Source organism: Thermobia domestica, chromosome 15, assembly GCF_964235325.1.
Source record: "Thermobia domestica chromosome 15, izTheDome1.hap1.1, whole genome shotgun sequence".
Lineage (NCBI taxonomy): Eukaryota > Metazoa > Arthropoda > Insecta > Zygentoma > Lepismatidae > Thermobia > Thermobia domestica.
Genome location: NC_137468.1, coordinates 155,265,216 through 155,287,244, shown reverse-complemented (window position 1 = coordinate 155,287,244; position 22,029 = coordinate 155,265,216). Strand labels below are relative to the sequence as shown.

At 36.5% G+C, this 22,029-nt stretch overlaps 4 non-coding genes across 4 annotated transcripts; 2 read left to right on the top strand and 2 right to left on the bottom strand.

Moving 5' to 3' along the window:
• The first annotated feature begins 6,919 nt into the window (after positions 1 to 6,919).
• On the top strand, positions 6,920 to 6,992 carry TRNAM-CAU (transfer RNA methionine (anticodon CAU)). The gene has a single exon. It is a non-coding gene; the product is annotated as a tRNA-Met (tRNA).
• Positions 6,993 to 7,554: 562 nt separating this feature from the next.
• On the bottom strand, positions 7,555 to 7,627 carry TRNAK-UUU (transfer RNA lysine (anticodon UUU)). Its single transcript has one exon. It is a non-coding gene; the product is annotated as a tRNA-Lys (tRNA).
• Positions 7,628 to 18,422: 10,795 nt separating this feature from the next.
• On the top strand, positions 18,423 to 18,495 carry TRNAM-CAU (transfer RNA methionine (anticodon CAU)). Its single transcript has one exon. It is a non-coding gene; the product is annotated as a tRNA-Met (tRNA).
• Positions 18,496 to 19,478: 983 nt separating this feature from the next.
• On the bottom strand, positions 19,479 to 19,551 carry TRNAK-UUU (transfer RNA lysine (anticodon UUU)). Its single transcript has one exon. It is a non-coding gene; the product is annotated as a tRNA-Lys (tRNA).
• Positions 19,552 to 22,029: the final 2,478 nt, after the last annotated feature.

Below are 22,029 nucleotides of genomic sequence, written 5' to 3'. Positions count from 1 at the left end.
ATTGCTATATTTTTGTAATGTTTGAGATAAGCAAACGGTTCTTTTTTCGCAATTAATAAAACTATTTCATAAGAAGCCAACACTGCCTTTTCGTTATTTTGCCCAGAGGAAATGTCCTTAAGTAAGAAGCACTAAGTTCTGTTAGCTTGTTCCTAAAATACTCAACCGGTTTCTTAACCAGCTCAGAATGTTTACTTTCGACATGTCTTTGCAGTTTCAATGGTTTCATACACTCATTCGATAACACTTCGCCACAAACAACACACTGCGGTTTTTGAACACTGTTTGCCTCAACTACAGGAATTCCCATCTTTAAATATTTACCACAAAATTTGCATAATTTCTTTTGAACTCGCCCAGTTTCCTTGTTCTCTCCTTCTACAGTGTCACTAGTTTCGCTTCTTCCGCGTTTTAGCGAACCTGATTTTAGCCACCGATTCACACACACACACACAAAAACACACACACACACACACACACACACACACATATATATATATATATATATATATATATAAACTCCCGATAAACACGATGCCCTAGTTTCAAAAGTACACTACTGTCCAGTAACACAACTATCAAGTATAACTGTGTTCTGGAATATGATTCAGAGTATTTCTTTCCAACCCCTTCAAGACTTGCATTCGGAACTACATAAAGAAAAGTCAGGTGCAAGCTTCTCCGCCCCGATGCTCAAGAACCACAGCATAAGTTCAATGCACCCAGTTTGTTAACAATATGGGCGGGCTTGTATCAGTCCCATCTCACTTGCCAGATTTTCTCTTACCACCTACCTTATGTGGCAATCCAGTAAAATCTTTTGTAAATAAATAATCTGGAGGAAACAGCACTTTTCGCACTTGTAACAACAAACCCTATGAAAAGGGTGCAGGAGGGAGGGAGGAAGAATGTATGTATCACAGAAAATAACGGGTCAAGGGGTTTTGACAAATGAAAGAATTTCTCATTCCCTCTTTCCTTTTTGAGTCATCTATTGTGTCAAAGAAGATTTTCGTTTGAAGATATTTTACAGCACGTACTGTACATCACTCTCTACACGCTTTTTGGCTCTGTCAGAATAATAATAATAATAATAAAAAAAAAAAAAAAAACGGAGTATAGAGGCAACTTCTTCTAGGTCGAATATCACTTCTCACGCAAATTGACTTATTATTATTAATTCGATAATTTAACTTAAAATGGTGTATTTCTCATCACTGTGTGTAACTTTCTCAGACTGTCTTGCGGAAACTCTGATATAGGCTTGCGGAACTCTAGGGGTCCGCGGACCCGAGGTTGGGAAAGGCTGATATATACGAACCAAAATATTGGGAAGAAAAACTACAAGGAGATGGGTCTGATTCAGGATAGGGAAGGGCAATGCTGTGTTAAACCAACTGAGAGATTGCTGACTAAAGAAAAACTTCTAAATAGTGTGGGACCAATGAGAATTGATAAACACATTTTGCTTCTATAAAAAATGTGTTTCACGTGTCTGCTGCCATTCTGAATTAATTCTCTCGAATATTGCACTATGTTTCTTTAAATTCTCTTCAACATGTGAATCCATAGCAATAATTTTCGCTCTTGCAGTGAATTTCAGATTTTAACAGCGTACATTTTGCACCTTAAAATCTTCCTTGTAAATAAAACTCTGAGATTGAAGTAAGATTTCTGTAGTAGTTTTTTCATAGCTCTTTTTTTTCTTTTTCTTTTTTTCTAAGCAGCGTCAAGAAAACAGAACATTTAATGAGTGACTTAATCATTGCTGCAGGAAATAGCGTTATTGATTCCAGATTTCATGGGCACCATGTATGGTTGGATTTTAAACGAGTAAAGAAAAAAAATACACTGTCATGTCTTTGAGATATATTATTACAAGTCGAAACATTAACACATTCCACCTGTGACTTTAATATAAATCTTTTTAAAAAAAGGAGGGAACCAGCAAAGTCAACAGGAGAAAAGCAAGGTCTTTTTTAAAGTAGTTCTTTTGTGCAGCTATAACAGTTCGTGATACTTTTACTATTTTGAAAGACTTTGTAGAAGACATGTTGATAAAGCGTATGGAACACCCCCTTACGATTTATGATGTATCATCTTCATGTTTTTGAAACTACAATTCCTTAGACTGCGCTTCATGCTTACTAAGAGAGAGCTAAGTCCCAAATATGAGCAAGGGTAACCATACTGTTGTGGTCGAAAAATCAATATGTTTTGAACACTCGGAGAGAGGATGAATTGTCATAATGAAGCATTCAAATATCCACGCAAAGCAGTTAGGATCTTTTGAGCTCAATGTCCTTCCTCAGACACTTCAGACCAGCAAAACTTTGTGCACAAGAAAATTCTTCGATGTGCTTCTGAATTACTTTACCTTCGTTGGTTTTGAAGATATTGATTTTCTAAAAATTAAAATCTTGTTTGGACTGAAGAGTGAAAAACAAAAGGACCTAGAAACCTTTATTATATCTATTTTATTAATTTTTCCAGTGCATCACTGAAACAATAATGCCTAGTAGAATTATATGTAAGGTCTGACAGTAAAATCCAGGATTAATGCTTATTCTACGTAATTGCTAATGACAGGAACTTGTTTGTCATGTGAAATACATGACACAAGTTTTATGTTTTGGACGACAGGTAAATATCTGGTAAAAATACCCCCCTAAATATCGGTCATCGAACATATTCTGTTCCCCATTCTCATGGATTTCTAGAGCATCTGCGTCCTAGTCAACGTGATCCAGCATTGAAGATACATCTCCACTTACTTAACCAACTCTGTGTAGAAAAAGGAATTGAATTTTTCCTGGCGACGTGATTTTAGTAAGTCTTCTCGGGCCATTAGCCAGATGAAAATATTGATATCTGACGTTTAGAATACAGTCATTGATTTACCTTCAAGGATGATGACGACGAATGTAATGTCTGTATTCGAAACGTCGGATGTCAATATCTTCTGGCTAATAGCCCGAGAAGACTTAAAAAAAAAAAAAAAAAAAAAAAAAGAGTACTCGATTCTCTAAGTTTTTTGCTGTTTAGTCAAAGAATGAAGCACAAACCCAGCACACATCTTGGTTTCTTCCAAATTTTCTTTCAGAATCTGTGGTTTCGTTTTACTGTTGATGTGCAGCACATCTTCCATCATGTGGATCATCATGCGATGCTGTGACTAAAGCAGGTCACGAACACATTTCACATTATTCCCTGAAGGACTGGTTGACAAATGTCCATTTCTGAGACCATCAGATACGTCTTCACGTCCATCACGAAATCGGAAGTACCATTTAAACACACTACCACGAGACAGGGCATTCTCGCCGTAAACAGTTCTGATTATCTGGTAAGTCTGCTGCTGATTTCCTTAATTTCAGCAAAACTTACATGTTTGCCCTTTGTTCCATGTACGAAATCCATGGCAATGGAAACTATGGTGCCTTCGATGACCGATGTTTAAAAGGGCACATATGCTTTCTTTACCAAATCTTTAAATGTCCTGCGAAGGAAGAATATTATAGCATTAATCTCATATAATAATAATAATAATAATAATAATAATAATAATAATAATAATAATAATAATAATAATAATAATAATAATAATAATAATAATAATAATATAAAATTGTGTCAGCAATTACAGAGTACCTTTCGCTCAGTCCTGAAATATTGTCAAATCTTCTATAACTTCAGAATGTTATTTCTAAGGATTTCTTGTGTTAATGGTGATATCCCTCAAACGCTGGGAGAAGAGTGCTACTACTGCAATGGATGAAGATTGAAATGAAATGAAAATTGAAATGAAATCTTTGTTTTGCGTCCCACGGTTATGCCGGCTAGGCTAAAGGAGAGGATGATGATGAGAAATGAGTGAAATGGTGGAATGAAGAAATTGGGAAAAAACGGGAGAACCCCGAGGGAACCCACGCACACGGTGTTTGTCCACCACATGGATGAAGATTGAATACAGATAGTTGAGTTAAGTTGATTTTGAGTTTGACGGCCCGTTCAGCAGCGAGGCTATATGAGACATGGGTCTACTGATTAGCGCGGAATCACATGAGCTCCCGCCGGGAATCAAACTCAGATCTCTCACGCCAAAGTCGCGTGTGCTCACCGCTTAGCCACAAAGGAGCTCTTTGAATACAGATAGGTTGAATAGATATATTTGTTCCTTATTTATTGTCAATATTTCTTTCGTGGATTTATTTATTTTCTTTTTCAAATTCGTATTGTAATCACTGAAAAGATGTGACATGAAACACTTTTCTAAATATAATTTCTAAAGGTGAATGTGAGCAATAGAAAGCTTACAACACACATACTTCGAACAATTGAATAGCAATACTCTGTGCATGGTAAAATGTACAAAGCCTGGAGGGCAATAGCATTATTAGTGGTGTAGTTTTGCTGCTCATCATGTGATATGGCACTTCCATGATAACAGTAACTGAAGGAAGAGATAAGGTCACTGTTACCTAGCTGCAATGTGAAGCGGTGGTTGAAAAATACTTTGTTGGCAGATGTGACAGTCATACTAACAGGTTTACGCATTTCGTAGCGGAAGATTTTGACATATCGCTCATGCAGAATATCTTTCCGCGAAATTGGAGTCCCTGTTGAATACAATACAGTTTCAGTGATGTGAATATGAAACTAGTGGTTCAAGGGAGGAGGAACACGCCAACATGAAAGATCCCAACAGTTTTCCCACCGCCGATCGAGGAGACTAGATGTTCTTTGCATGTAGCTATTGCAGAGCATACAAGGAACCATGAACATCGCGCAGTAATTTGGGATTGTTGAACAGACGAATGTCTACGTACGATTCGATGTTGTTTCGTGTGTAGGAGAACTTTCGGGGTCTATTGATCTGCTTCCTTTGACTGCACACTATAGTTTCAGCGGCTGAAACGGTTTCAAGAACGTTGTAGTTGATGATAAATTAAGATGACACCCTCTTCCCCAATTAATATTTATGTTTGTACCCTTATGTGGTGGATTTGAGAAACAGTGGACCACGTATGCATGTATTTAGGATTTAAGCAATTAACATGTAAAATTCCCTTAGTAGAGAAGAAAAGTAGTCAGCTACATCAAAAGACTAAGAATCGAAATAAGACGGCATATACACATTTAGTTCAAAACTTTCATAAATATTACTAATAACTTTCTTACAAGAATGTTTTTATTGTTTATATTTTAAATCGCATGCACTGCTTAAAGCGCTTATATAAACGCATCGCCTCTTCTGTTATGTCATTTCACAGATGATACTATCCCAATTTTTATCTGTATCTCTAAATCCAGATTTAAGGTAGGATCTTCGGTCTTAATATACTGATTTTTTTTCGGTTGATTGATTGAGTAAAGGTTTAATGAGGGAGTCAGCATCGAGGCTATTTGTTCCTGTCCCGATATACAGTGGTGGATCTAGGATATGATCAAGGGAGGGGCTAAACCATAGTTTGCAGCTTTATCTAGTGTAAAGCAGGATTGAAGCCCAATTTATCCAATGTATACCGTCAAGGGGGGAAGGGGGGGCTATAGCCCCTATAGCCCCCTTGGATCCGCCCATATGTATATATAATATGTAAATTACCTTTCGTGACAGAATAAATTATCTTGTGCATTATGCTTCTCAAACTGAAGTATGCAAATCACGTTTTAATAGCTTTTATATATATACAAAATTTCCAGAAGTCAAATACATGAAAATCAACTGCTTGTTTGTTATCTCCCAATGTCTGTACTGCATAGGTGTCCAAACTCGCGAGCCCGACGCTCGTGAGCTCGGCACTCACGCTCAACCGGGCTCGGGCTCAATAATTGAGCGCGAGTCCGAGTGAGCCCGAGCCCCAATGTAATAAGTGAGCGCGAGCCCAGTTGGGAGAAGTGATCGCGAGCGCGAGTGAGTGCGAGCCCAGTCGAGAGACATGAGCGCGAGCCCGAGTGAGTGCGAGCCCAGTCGAGAGAGATGAGCGCGAGCCCGAGTGAGTGCGAGCCCAGATAAGATTAGTGAGTGCGAGCGCGAGTGAGCGCGAGCCCAGTTGGGAGAAGTGATCGCGAGCGCTAGTGATCGCGAGTCCAGTTGAGACTGGTGAGCGCGAGCGCGAGTGAGTGCGAGCTCAGTTGAGTGCGAGCCCGCGCTCACTTCACACTCACGTGGACTAATTTGCTTTATACAACTTATATACAACAGGTTGAATCTGTGAAATGATTGGGGTTGGAGTGATCGTAAATGTTTTCATAGTTATGAGCCTGGATATGCAAACCCGCTTAACGTGGGGATTTACTTCTGTGAAATTTGGTACCGCTGCACACAATTTCAAACCATTTTCTAACTTCAATAACTATACTATATTGGTAATGGTTCGCCTCGTGAGTCTAACCTAGAAGAATTGTGAGGACTGAAACGAACTTTGCAGGATACATAACTTTACGGCCTACTTAAAAAAAATGAACAAATAATATTTTCTGTTTACACATATAGAGAGGCTGATACTATTCGGACAATTTTTGAGGGGCATGAGCGCCAATTATGGGGCCCCTGTCCCTTGAAGTCTCCTTGGGAAGACGTATTTGTATTAAAATTTTCATTGATGTCTTGTTAGATTATATCTGACAAACCTGAACGGTTCCCTCAAAGTAATATGGAAACCAGCGTCAGTTAGCCTCCTCCCACTTTGTATGTGTAGATAGAAAATGTTATTTTTTCAAGTTTTAATTGAAGGCCAAAGAGTTATGGATCCTGCAGGTTTCGTTCCAATCGTCCCAGTCCTAGGCTAGACCTAAGAGCCAAATCTCAACCTACCTACAGAATATATATTACACAAACTCTTAGAATGAAAATTTGTGCATTAATACGAAGGAAAATTCTGTAAGAAATTCTGTTTCTTCAAAGATACCTTCTATTGCCTCGGTAGCGCAGTAGGTAACGCGTGAGTCTCATAATTTCAAGGTCGTGAGTTCGATCCTCACCTGGAGCATTGACTTTTATAAGCTTTAGAACAGTTGCTCATGAAATGTAGAAATGTATAGCTAAGACACAGGCATCTGTTGGGAATTAAAAGTGTGATTGGTCCATCCCAAATAGGGTTGCTCCAAATATGTTATATTAAAATTTTAGTTGATAATTTCTGATGCTACGATGATATTAACTGCAAAATTAAGATTAATTTAGATATTAACTGCAAATTATCTAAATGTAATAAGACTGTTTTAGTACACATACATCATAGCCAAAATATCGTAATCTCAATCTTGTTTATTTTAACAAAATACCAGAAGGCAAACCAACCGCAACCATTTTTGGTCCATACTATTCTTTATTCTTGCAGTATAATAGTATCTTTGTCATACAATAATGTATTAAGTACGGAATACTTCAGCTTTCCTTGTTAAGCTTTTAAAAGCTTAACTTAATATCATTAATTTGAAAACTTCCTGTTCATTAACACACACACACATTATATATATATATATATATATATAATTGTAACCATTAAGTTACCCCTGCATGTTTACAATTACATGATATAAAAGTTTTTTCGCCCGAACAGGGACTCGAACCCTGGACCGTTAGGTTAAAAGCCTAACGCTCTACCGACTGAGCTATCCGGGCGCCACCTTTGGTTATCTCTTGCTTCCAGCGTCAAATGCTCTTAGTCAGCGTTTCTCAACCTTCTTAAACCTGAGGACCTCTAAAATGTCTGAAATATTTATACGTCCCAGTAATTTTACATAACCCAATCTTTTATGCATGCGTATATTCTTAATATTTGAGACATATATTTCCGCAATATATCTAAAACAACACTTAGAATTCCTCCGGGAAAACACTTATTGCAGGGATGCAAATAAACAACAAAATTTTACTACCCCAAGAAAAAAGACACTTGAGTAGCCCACATCCCACAGTAGAAATCATTTATTATCTTCAGTATATTAAATACTCGCCTGCACCGACGAACCACTCGCCCTGGGAGAGTGGGCGAGTAGTTATTTACATCCCTGAGTTATTGGATCGGAAGTAACTATTAAAAGTCCAATTATATTTTGAACAGTTATCTGATATCTAACAAATCAATGATATAATTAAGTTATTCCAGTACTAACGTTGAACGAGATAACTAAGTTTGTCATCTCTTGCAGAGTTTCTGGATATCGGGCTCAACATTAGTAACATTTAGTCTAAAATCGTCTCAAACGTTAAGTTACTTTATTTATTTATTTATTTATTTTAGCTGCGATGAAAATCCTTTTTCACAAAGACAAAGGCATAACGATTTTCAATGTTTCTTCAGATAACTGTGGAAATGCATCTCTTATTGAAGAAGAGATCCAGAATCGAGACAAATCAAGATCATGGAATTGGATTTTAAGCCCACTTCGCTTGAAATCTTCGATAATGGGAGATCATTCTCGTGACTGTAAACCTGAAATGGATCCCTTTCTCTTGCCTGTATATAACTATCGAGAGAGATAAATCTTTCTTCTCCAGTTGTTCAGATTGGTAAAGAAATGCAAAATAGAATATCGTTGTTTATGTCATCATCATGGCATACCTAACGTACCCCATCAATTGCGCACAATTTGTGACATCAGTAATTTCGTCTGTTTGTAACGCATAATGACTCCGTAACTCTTTCGATTAACTGAAATTTACGTTACCCGTTAGTCATTAATTCTACGACCGATTATGTCATTTGTAACAGGAAACAAATCTACAAATATCTTTTTTACCAACTAGTGTTTACCTCAACTTTTATAGGTGTAGGCCAAGTAATGGTGACTGCATTGAAAGAAATGGGGAGGATGAGAATTCAATCTGTCATTTTTGTAGTTTGGTGTGGAGAAAAAACAAACTTGTGAACCAGCGGTTTAAGAACAACTCAAGTTATTAATGTAAACTTTGCCGACTTCATAAAAGAAATACGAAAGACATTTTGAATCGAAGAAATAAAACATACAAGTTTGCAAGCAGAGACAAAGAAACCTAACGTAACCAGACTAAAAACGAATCGTTTACCGCGTAGCGATCGCGGTTCAGTGGTCAAGGTGCTTGTGCGAATGCACGTTGTAATTTTTTTTTTAAATAGGATTTTTGATGGCGATTGATCGACGATAACATACGTTTTATTATATTTAGATATTTGAATACTCGGATGTTTCAATACTTGAACTATCAAATCTTCAGGAATAATAATAGTAATAATAATAAACTAATAATAATTATTATTATCTCGTAGAAGATTAAAAGCTAGGAGCTAATTATCGCTCAGGTCATACCATTACAAGCAGAAACGTGACATTTGGAAAGAATATTTCTGTTTGGTTTAATGTTGCTCACGAGAAGAGAAGTTTCTAATCTCGTTTCTAAAACAAATAAAATAACACGAGAATTAACATTTTACATTCGAGACGGGTCAAGGCTAACTCAAAATTTTCGTCTCTCTTTGGAGATCAGAATCGATACGAGACGAAAAATATCGTATACATTTCCCGTCTTGTCTCGATTCTCGAAATAGTGTATGTCCATTCTTTAAGTAACAATTGCTCTGTAGACTGAATCTCATACGATATTTCGTTACATTGTGCTTCAGAGCTCATTGAATTATGCTCTGTGTAGGTATTTTTGTAGCAAAGCTTTTATATTTACCTCTGCATATCCTAAAAATTAGTTTATTATATGCCTTACTGTTGCCTGATATTCAGTTATATTTATTACAGTTATTTTCCTTAAAACATACAGTAGAATACTTTTTACATGAAACTTCAATAGAACGTTCTAGTTTAAAATGTTTGTAGTTGCAGAGGTGTCTTGAAGGTACGGAACCCTTTCCGCGAAATCTCTACTTTTATGTAAGTTTTGCCAAATTTCAGGGCAAGTTTAAAACTTTTATTATTATTATTATTATTATTATTATTATTATTATTATTATTATTATTATTATTATTATTATTATTATATCAACACCATGTATAATCTTTAAAATGTATACGGTTTGTGTCTGAATAGTAAAATCTAATTGACTGTCGATCTCGGTCGTCGAGAAGTCTTCAGGAGGGAAGGACATCGGTCACGTTCTGGGTTTGAGTTCCGAAGGGGCAAGTATTCGGGCTCAAACCAAAAATTGTTAAAAGTTATAGGCTTTAGCCAAACATGTTCAAAACAGCTGGGACCGGGTTTAGGCTTATCAACGGCTCGAGCGGCTCGGCTTACAGGTCATTCACTATCGAACCGAACCGAGAAGTGAGCCGAGCCAACAGCTCACCCAACCGAGCCGATTTGAGCCATCGACTTAGTTGAGCTGAGTCGAAACGTGCCGATGGACTAGTTTCAACTTAGCTGGCTCGAACCGGTTCACATGAGCCGAGTAGATGACTCATCCTAACCGAGAAAGCTCGAGCCATCGGCTGAATTGAAATGAGTCGATGGCTCGTTCCAACTGAGCCGGCTCGGGTCATCGGCTCATCCCAACCGAGTCGACTCGAGCTGTTCGTTCAGTTGATACGAGCCGAGCCGGTTGATATCACTACTTGAGTTGGTCTTCTGCTTGGGCTCAAGAATTCGACCGTGCAGGTCTCAGCCTTCATTTTAAGAACTACAGTATATACTTATATTGGTGATTACGAAATTTGAGGCTGTCTCATAATAAAAAAACTCTTGTATTCTCGTTATCTAGATGAGACGAGATACACTAAAATTGCCGGACGAGATGCACTAACATTACGAGACGGGACTCACCCCTGTCGTGAGCAACACTAAAAGTATTCCTCATTACTGCTTACATTTCTCATGGCTTTCGCTATCCAGTCTAATCAGGCCATTATTTCAAAACGAGTTAAAACGAGCTGAACGAGCTAGCGAGCCATTATCAAACTCAACTCAACTCGAAACTCGACCTCGAAAACTGCGACTTGGCTCGGAACTCAATTTAAGAAAATTACCTTTGACTCGACTCAAATTGAACTCGAGTCGAGTCGAATTTTGGCTCGACTCGTGCTCATCCCTATTCGTATTTATATGTTATGTTTCCACTTCAACAATTTCTCCTCCTTTTTCTCCGTTTACCTGCTGTTTCTGGATTTCTCTTTCGGTGTCGTCCTTTATTTACACCATGCGCTATTCTTATTCCCAGCTTGTGACCCGCTTCAATGTCTTATTCAGTTTAGGCTTTTCTCCTTACCTTGACTACACATGTGATTGATTTAATTCTCACTTTCCGCGCAGGACCGATGAAAAATTATTATTATTATTATTATTAATATTATTATTATTATTATTATTATTATTATTATTATTATTATTATTATTATTATTATTATTATTATTATTATTATACTATTGAACTTGCACGGCGAAATTACTGCATAATAGGATATCATTTCTGTAATTTTACTCAATTGTATGTTATTTAGTTTATTAATGGGCACTAAATTGTCTTCAGATCAACGAATAAATTAACTACGGCATGCACTTTGGTGGAAATATCATTACAGGAACATTATTGGTTCGTTCCAAACATGTAGTCCATCGGCACGTTTCGACTCAGCTCAACTAAGCCGATGGCTCAAATCGGCTCGGTTGGGTGAATTGTTGGCTCGGCTCACTTCTCGGTTTGGTTCAATAGTGAATGAGCTGTAAGCCGAGCCACTCGAGCCTAAACCCGGTCCCAGCTGTTTTGAACATGTTTGGCTGAAGCCTATAACTTTTAACAATTTTTGGCTCGAGCCCGAATACTTGCCCCTTCGGAACTCAAACCCAGAACGTGATCGATGTCCTTCCCTCCTGAAGACTTCTCGACGACCGAGATCGATAGTCAATTAGATTTTACTATTCAGATACAAACCGTATATATTTTAAAGATTATACACGGTGTTGATATAATAATAATAATAATAATAATAATAATAATAATAATAATAATAATAATAATAATAATAATAATAATAATAATAATAATAATAATAAAAGTTTTAAACTTGCCCTGAAATTTGGCAAAACTTACATAAAAGTAGAGATTTCGGGGAAAGTGTTCCGTACCTTCAAGACACACCTCTGCAACTACCAACATTTTAAACGAGCGTTCCATTGAAGTTTCATGTAGGAAGTATTCTACTGTATGTTTTAAGGAAAATAACTGTAATAAATATAACTGAATATCAGGCAACAGTAAGGCATATAATAAACTAATTTTTAGGATATGCAGAGGTAAATATAAAAGCTTTGCTACAAAAATACCTACACAGAGCATAATTCAATGGGCTCTGAAACACAATGTAACAAAATAGCATATGAGATTCACTCTACAGAGCAATTGTTCCTTATAGAATGGACATACACTATTTTGAGAATCGAGACAAGACGGGAAATGTATACGATATTTTCCGTCTCGTCTCGATTCTTATCTCCAAAGAAAGACGAAAATTTTGAGTTAGCCTTGACCTGTCTCGAATGTAAAATGTTAATTCTCATGTTATTTTGTTTGTTTTAGAAACAAGATGAGAAATACCTCTTCTCGTGAGCAACATTAAACCAAACAGAAATATTCTTTCCAAATGTCACGTTTCTGCTTGTAATGGTATGACCTGAGCGATAATTAGCTCCTAGCTTTTAATCTTCTACGAGATAATGATAATTATTATTAGTCTATTATTATTACTATTATTATTCCTGGAGATTTGATAGTTCAAGTATTGAAACATCCGAGTATTCAAATATCTAAATATAATAAAACGTATGTTATCGTCGATCAATCGCCATCAAAAATCCTAAAGTAAAAATAATAATAATAATTATTATTATTCAACGTGCATTCGCACAAGCACATTGACCACTGATCCGCGATCGCTACGCGGTAAACGATTCGTCTTTAGTCTGGTTACGTTAGGTTTCTTTGTTTCCGCTTGCAAACTTGTATGTTTTATTTCTTCGATTCAAAATGTCTTTCGTATTTCTTTATGATGTCGGCAAAGTTTACATTAACAACTTGAGTTTTTCTTAAACCGCTGGTTCACAAGTTTTTTTTTTCTCCACACCAAACTACAAATATAACAGATTGAATTCCCTCACTCTCTATTCCTTTCAAAGCAGCCGCCATTACCTGGGCAAAGACTTATTTCCGCCACGATTCATATTAACCAAAATAAATTCATTTTTCGGAAGCGGAACTTTCACTTTCCGGATTTCGGAAAATTATGGAACTCAGTTAAACTCCCTAATTCAGAAGAATTCCGGAATTCGGAATTTAGAAAGATTCCGGGTTTCGAAAAAAATTGGATTTTTCCGAATTCCAAAATTTTAACGAAATGAGAAATTTCTAAATTCCGGATTTTTCCGAATTCCGGATTTTTTCCAAAATCGGAATTTTCCGAATTCCGAAATTTGTCCGGTTTTACTTTCGGGAGTCCGGAAAGTAATAATTCCGGAATTGGCTATCCCTAGTTTATACACAACCTTTCAGAACCTAAGCTAGTAGCTGTCTACAAACAAACAAGTAATGCAAAGCATTTTGTATCCTGCAATACGTCATGTATTAAAATCCGACAGCAGTTTCAGTATCTAACCAGAAATTGCATGTATCTAGCTACTGGAAGCTGAGGAATTGTATTGTGTCTTATCTTTTTGTGTCTTATACAACCCTGCAAACCACTGAATATCTAAACGGGTTTCGTTAAATCCAAGTTGTAGTACTCACAGTTACATCCATTTGTGTCTATATGATCGTGTTACTAAAGCTTACTACTGTATATGATAGCATTAGTAAGTCTTTCTCTGCTCTCCCGTAAAGTTGTGATACGATCTACTACAGAATAAAGAACCAATTATCAATTTAACCAAGTTGTTATATTACTACACATCTGCTTCCGCCTCTGTCAACTCTGGTCGATCTCGTTGACGCGACGTATTTGCTTTTTTATACCCCTTTCTTCGTTTACTGAACAGTAACTATTCTGAAATATATTACTGCGCATGCGTCGTAGATAAATATTTCTGATGCCAATAGTTTCCGTTTTGTCCAAGGAATGTTCTTTTTCTTATTACCAGCATGAGCCTTTTATTACATTGTATGAAGAGCATGTAGGTCTAAATACCTCATGTATTACATAGAATGTAGGTTTAACTCTTCCAGCAAAGAAGAAACATGTGATCATAGTTTACAACCCACATAAGTGATAGCTGGCAATACAGTGGTCGTAATTCCTAACGACACAGGTAGTGAGCGGTGTCCTCCCCGCTGGTCTAATGGCTAGCACGTTTGCCTTTGGTGTATGGTGTCCCAGGTTCGATTCCCGGCGGGAGAGCATCTATGATTTTTAACTGTCCTCGATGTTTCTGAGTTCGTGTCCCTGTCGTTTTAAGTTATTAGAAAAAACAAGTTAAACGAGTGAAGCAAGTAAAATTAGCAATAAGTAAGTTACTGAAACACGTTCGGCGAGTCAGTTAAAAAAAAAGTGGACAATGAACTGGCTTTTCGCGCCGTCCATGCGAGTTCGAATCTATCTCGGCTTGATTTTTTATCCATTTGACAGAAAGTATTGTTTATTTTTGCTACAGGTAGTCACTCTTTTCGTATTTTTCGCCGTCGTTCACAGTTAAAGTAAGTTTAGTTGATTTTAGTTTAGCGTCCCTTTCAGTAGCGAGGCTATATGAGACGTGGATCTACTGATTAACGTGGAATCCAAACTACATGAGCTCTCGCCGGGAATCGAACCGGGTCTCCCACGCCAAAGGCGTGTACGCTAACCGCTTAGCCACCGAGGAGCTCCCACAGTTAATGTAACTGGCTATTCTTATTCTTTCTACGAATGATGGATCTTCTCTTTGGTTTCATGTCAAACATGCTCACGTAATGAAAAGACGCTGTCGAAAATAATAATAATAATAATAATAATAATAATAATAATAATAATAATAATAATAATAATAATAATAATAATAATAATAATAATAATAATAATAATAATAATAGTAACAATAATATGAAATATTAGTAGCTAACTCGTGTGTGTATTTCGACAATAGAATTTTATATTATTATGTGGAAATAAGTAAGGCTGGCTGGCGCCCGCCCCCCTAATTTTTTCGATGCGCCTTATGGGTCCACGGTGTCCAACGTTGGTCCCATCCCACTATCACCACCTGTTCTCTCGATATAAGTTATCGACATTTTGCCTAAAGAGGGCTCTGCTGTGGCTCCATGACTACCCATGACAATGACTCTTCGTTCATTTTGCATTGAAATCGCTTATTTTTCTGAGTACTATGAGTGCATAGTGTCCAACGTTGCTCCCATCACTCAACAGTTTCCCGTTCTCTCGATATAAATTGCTAATATTTTGTTTGTAAGGGAGATATGGCGTTACAATCATTACGTTTGAAGAAGAATTGAGGAAGATATTGCCTTGCCACAAACAACACCTATTGTTATTATTATTATTATTATTTATTATTGTTTTACTTACCACTAATGTTGCCTACCTTTATTCTTTCAAATAACACGTTTCAAAAGTTACTTCACTTTCAATGTGTAATTTCATATCATCACTAACAATCATCTTGTTCCGATACGAAAATAACCCCCTCCTGCAAAAAAAAAAAAAAAAAAAAAAAGCCTGACTAGCGAAAGAGCGTGAACCTTTTTAGGCGATTAATCGGGTCCAATATTTGAATAATTCCCTGCACACAAATATTTCAGTAAAAGAGAAAAAGTTATTCAAACTTTCTGAATACCTATTTATGGGCGAAATTTGGTTCCCTTGGAAGTTTTTAAGAGTCTGAAGGGCTGCCACTTTGAACATTTTCATCTGATTATTCTGGTAAACGAACTCATCAAGATATTTCAACAATTAATGTTTGTGCCAAGTTTGGTCTCACTCCGCTGAAAATTAGGGTGGTTATGGCATTCACAAATAGCGTTATATATATATACAGATGGATAGATAAATAGACATACAGAGGGAGAGAGAAAAAGTGTATTGCTCCCTGTGGTGCGTCAGAGCTAAACCGGGCACCTTTGCAAAACGTATTGACCAGCCTAACTCGAACACAAGCCTCTTACTTGCTAACGTAGAAACGTGGTCGGGAGGTGTAAGGCATGTAGAAATTGTATTTTTATAACCACGAGTATGGTCCACTTCCATGTTTTTGTTTTTACTTTTTGCAGCTACATCGGAACGTTCAATTTTTATTCTTCACTAATTGCAAATGGCGTTTACATTCAAAATATGAGGAATTTTGGTGGCATTTGTTCGGATATTCTTCTCTTTTGAAATGAAGAAAATAATAAAAGCAATACACAAAGACAAAAAGTATTATCAGTATTAAACATTACCAATAATAATTGCTACGAAAAACTAAATACGACCTCTTTTACCATCTCTCATGAGCTGTATGTATTAACAAAAAGTTTTAAAAGTGCCTTTGCCGAGGATTCGAACTGGCGACCTTTGTATTTGTAAGTCTGCATCTTAACCACTACACCAAGATCATGGCATGGTGAACGTTTAGTTGTCGGCGTAGTTGTTGTATTTGTGTTTTATGTTCCCACTTCGACAATTTTTACTCTTTTTTCTAAGTTTAACAGCTGTTTCTGGCTTTCTCTTTCGGTGTTGTCCTTTATTTACACTATGCACCATTCGTATTCATAGCTTGTGCCCCTCTGCAGTGTCTTATTCAGATTAAACTTTTCTTTTTGCCCCTCAGTAAACACTTGATTGATTTAATTCTCATACTCTCCACGGATGGAGCGCAGGAATGCCAGACTCGAAAAATAGGTGTACATTTACTTTTCTGACAGATAATACATCCAAAACTACTCCTGTGATTTTGTCCCTTGGATTTTGTCGTCGTCAGAATTTTCCTTGCATTTTGACCGCTTAAATTTAGTTCCCGCCCTCGATACTACTGCCATTTTATACATGAGTTCCGATCTGCATACAAACACGCTAGAAGTCAAGCTTTTCGGTGCTGCATTCCCCAAAAATTTCCTCCTCGCATAGAATTCCGTCTCCAAAGATTAGGCAGAACGGGAGACAAGATCATTTTACAATATTTTCAATAAAGTCCTGGAGGGCTTTAGGCAGAAGGAGAATTAATCTTTTATAATTGTATTAGAAATTAAGGTTGATAAAAGAGTTATATATTTTAAATATTTTTATACAGGTTGAAAAACCAGAAATTGATTTTTTAAAATCTTTATTGAGTTAGAAGAGACCAGAAGTTTCCACCTAACAGTAAAATTTTAAATATGTGACTTTTGTAGGTGAGTGGGTTACAACAAAAATAGGTTAAGAGGAATTTAACCACAGTTATACGATTGATATAAAAGATTGCCGTAAATTTGCTTTGGGGTTTAGTTGGTACAGTGGAGAGATAAGGCAATTGTTTTAAAAAAGTTTCCATTATTTAAAATATAAAAATGGATTTTTTTTTGCCCATTAAAGGTTGGATCTTCTGGTCTCTTCTGTCAAATAGTATTGTAAGTAACTATTTGTTTTACTTATTCCATAATATGAATAAATGTTAAATTGTAATTTTTCAATAAAAAATATTCAAAATTCTTACCGTGTAATACAAAATGCCTCCCATCTAATTCTCACTTTCGTAATATTCAATTAATTAACTTTCACTTTTGTTACCACCATTAATTAGTTATTAATTTTGTAACTTCATTTAATTTGTCTTATCATATTATAATAAATCATTGTAAATATACTAGCAACCCTTTTTACATCATTTAAATATTCACGTTTCCATAATTTAACTAAAGGTGTATCTTATTTAGCAGTGACAGACATTTTGATTAGCCAATGCTCTTGCCAGAATAATTTGTTTACATTTGCTAATAACGTTATGGCTAACAAAATTAAATATTACACCCCCCAAAAAGTACACCACAATAAATTGCACCCCCTGGTTGAGGGAGTGTAAGGAATTTATTTCCGCGGGTTGTCCGAAAATTTTAGGGGGGTGCTGGGAGTGTTAGGGGCTGTAGATAAATCACTGCTATGATTTGTGTATGCGTCAAAAGAGAAGAGAAGGCAGATTAAAAAAACAAAACTCGACTAAAGGACAAAAGTGTAAATATAGCCATTGTATAGACAAGAAGTCATCATGGATAAGAAATTACAACTTAAACATTCCTCCGTAAGTACGCGTAATATATTTACATTATATATATATTATGTACACCTATTCTAAATTTGCACTATTCTGGAATAGACTATGAAGGAAATAAAGAAATTTGAGGTGAAGGAATTTCTAAGAAATTCAGACATACAAACATATAAATATCGGTAACTCGCAACATTCTATTCATAATATCACTTGAAAAAACACCATTACTATTGCAAACAGAAAGCCACGCCATCATCTGTTGATTTAATATTAGATTTCAGGCTAGAAAGCATCAGCCTCGGTAGCGCAGTAGGTAGCGCGTGAGTCTCATAATCTCAAGGTCGTGAGTTCGATCCTCACCCAGGGCACATCTTTTGTTTAAAATTGAATCAAAGAAAAACCAAGTGACTTATAAATACAACGTGACTCCGATTATTATCTGAGGTAATCAATTTTGAACGCATGATGGGGCAATCAACGTTAACTTGCGAATTTTCTAAATTTGCTTTTGTTTAATCAGAAGGTGGGTTTAATATTCACCAGTAGGCTATCTGAAGTCCCCAGTTACAATTTTTAAAATACAAATAAATTATTCTAGTTTTCTTAGAATATGAGAATGAAGAAACACTGTATCTTCGCACTTACTGACGTATATATACGTTATTACCACACGCTAGCTTAATGCATTCGCTATAACCGGAGGAATGAATGACACTGAGTATGTAGTATCATGTAAATTCAACATGGCTGACGTACATGTAAAGTCTCGTATAGAACGTTAACAGATATTAAAACTTGTTTGACGAAGTGGTGATACGCTTGTCATAATCTTAGAAGGAATACTGAGTGTATGACATCATATAACATTTAGTATAGCTAAAGCAAAACAATATGTTGTTAAATTTTTAAAAAATCCGGGTTTGATTCCGGGCAGGAGCTCATGTGGTTCACATTTCACGATAATCAGTAATTCCCGTCTGATATAGCCTCGCTGCGGAAAGGGACGTTAAACTCAAAATCAACTCAACTCAAAGTTTAAAAAAGGATGTCTATGAATTGTTCGTGATCTTCGTTAAACTGAAGATCTCACCGGAAATATTCCAAATAATTTTACATGGTTTTAATGTAGTAGTTTCTTTTAAAACCATATACCAGTTTCTCTTATCCAATCCTCTATTTTCCGTAGTCCCTATTCTACAAGTGTCTACATTCTGCTATTTCGATTAGAATGAATTTTAATATTCATCCATATTACTTCTTAAAGTCGTATTTAAGAAGTATTTACTTCTTAAAGTCGTTTTATTAAAATTTAAATGTAATTTCCACCAATGTAACAGGTTGCAAAACTATACGCCCGGACAGGGACTCGAACCCTGGACCGTTAGGTTAAAAGCCTAACGCTCTACCGACTGAGCTATCCGGGCTCTGATTGTTGGCTAATGGGACGTCCTCTTCCGGGAAGTGAACGGATCAAATGTATCATTTTCTGACAATACCGACTGAGATTTTCGATTGTATTTAATCATTATGCTAGTTAACACTTTGAGTTATCTCCCGAACTCTATAGTCCATTCTTTAAAAATTCTCTCTGGCCCTTGAGGGGACTCATTTCGCTAAAAATCGGCATTTTATCGCTACAGGCTAAGGAATAAGTATATTTTTTATCGCTACAACTTGTGTATAAGAACTGCACTTCAAGTTTCCTTCCCTTATCTTGTAACGATAGAATGTAGCGGTGAAAACGATAGAATTTTGAGAAAATAACAAAGACACAATGCTGTGCTGTGAAAATTATCCATTATTTCAATATTTTTCTTGTGTTACTCGAATATCCGTTTGTAATATTAAAATAATTATTCGAGTAACGAATTTTATTCGAATAACAAATATCAACGGATCAATTATTCAAATTTTAACAGCAGTATTGTACACCACAAACTCAGTTGGAATGGTACTCCTCGCTCCAGAACTGAGCACTCTTCTACTTTTCTCTTTTTCCCTTTTTTAATTCGTCCCAATCGGAATATTTGTCTTCTACTTATTTTGTTTTGCACTTAATCCCATACATAGACACAAACACAGGACTCGAAACCCCAATATTTCAAACCGCTTGACAAACCACTGTGTCACCTTGTCTGCGGCTATAAAATCGTAAATTTCTTCCTTGCTAAGAACAAAATAATTTTAGAACTCTTATCGGATAATTTAAAAATGATCTATTTAGTTCAGTAAAAACAACTCAGAGAACAGTAACTGGCACAATTTCAAAGATGAAAACGACTATGTAGTCTTTCTCGACCCATTTCATATTACGAACGATTTTTTATCATCGTTGTGCCAGCGACCCCCAAAACCAATTTCAATTTTAATATTTATATATAGAAATATAGTTTGATAGAGCTATATACATATGTATAATCTTTATTTCAATATTCAGTTTTCCATATATATGTTTATATTTACGTCTTATACGTTTTCACCTCCGTTCGGAAGTCTTAGATTGAGAAACCTTGGATTAAATAAACGTTCCAGATTATATCAAATGTAAAGATATAACGGAGAGAAAACGTCATCGACGAGGAGCACAGTGGTCAATTCAGCACGACATCAACATATTTGAACATAGATTTGACATTATCGACCACTCTCTCTACAGCCCGGACCTCGCTCCAAGCAGCTTTCACCTGTTCCCACTCCACTCTGTGAAGATCTGGAACCCGATATATGTATAGAGCGTTACACTGCTTGACGATACAAGACTGAATATACAGGTTAAAACATATGCACTATTGAGTTGAGTTGATTTTGATTTTAACGTCCCGTTCAACAGCCAGGCTATATGAGACGTGGACTTACTGATTAACGTGGAATCCGAACCACATGAGCTCCCGCCGGGAATCGAACCCGGATCTCCCGCGCTAAAGGTGCGTACGCTAACCGCTTAGCCACGAAGGAGCTCATATGCACTATTATACCACAATAAATTCAGCTTGCTACTGACGTGTGTAGCTGACATAAAATCTTATTAAATTCACCATAATTACAGGAATGAGTGACACTAGCTGTGTAACATCATCTAAATTGAACATGGCTGACATCGAATGCCACGTCGTTGTCCTGCTAATTCTCACGTAGAAGGTTAACAGACAAAGGCGCCGATCCCGGGGGAGCCGGGGGGCCCGGGCCCCTCAAAGCTCATGTGGACCCCCTATTGTATTTGTGAATATACAATATTTGGCATAATTTGAGTGCAATTTGTCTTAAAATCTTCATATATATATATATGCCTTCTGCACCTGAATGGGTCGCCCCCAAATTTACAAAGAAATCGGCGCCCTTGTTAACTGATAATAAAATTTTATTGGTTGAGTGGCGGTAGGATTGTTATTATAATCTTAGAAGTAACACTGAGTATATGACGTCATGTAAAATTTAGAACAATTAAAGCGGGTTTGGTTCACCTGAATGGGGTACATTTTATCATACATTTCAATCTTCAATAAGAGAGTAAAAAGTCTTCCCTGTGCTCATCCAACCGAGAAATGTCTTTGGAAGAAATCAGATAAGGAATTTTGCAGGTGTCCACTCAGCCGTGGACCCAACACCTCTCGTTATCTTTCGATCAGAGTTTTCCTAAGTGATTCCTTGTCACGCATTAAAAATAACAGGAAATCACTAACTAGTTCGTTTACCGTTCAAGTTAGACTTTTATGTTCTGTTTCTTAGTCCGATTGAAAGTTTAACTTCTCTTTTCAGCACTGACGGTATATGTGAGACGGGACCTTAGTGGGATCCGAACCACTACTCAGGTTTGCATTTTCCTGGTTAACAATTTTAGACATCCAAACTAAATGCCTAAATATCGGAAGTCGTATAGAAAGGTTATGTCCGTCCGTCTGTCT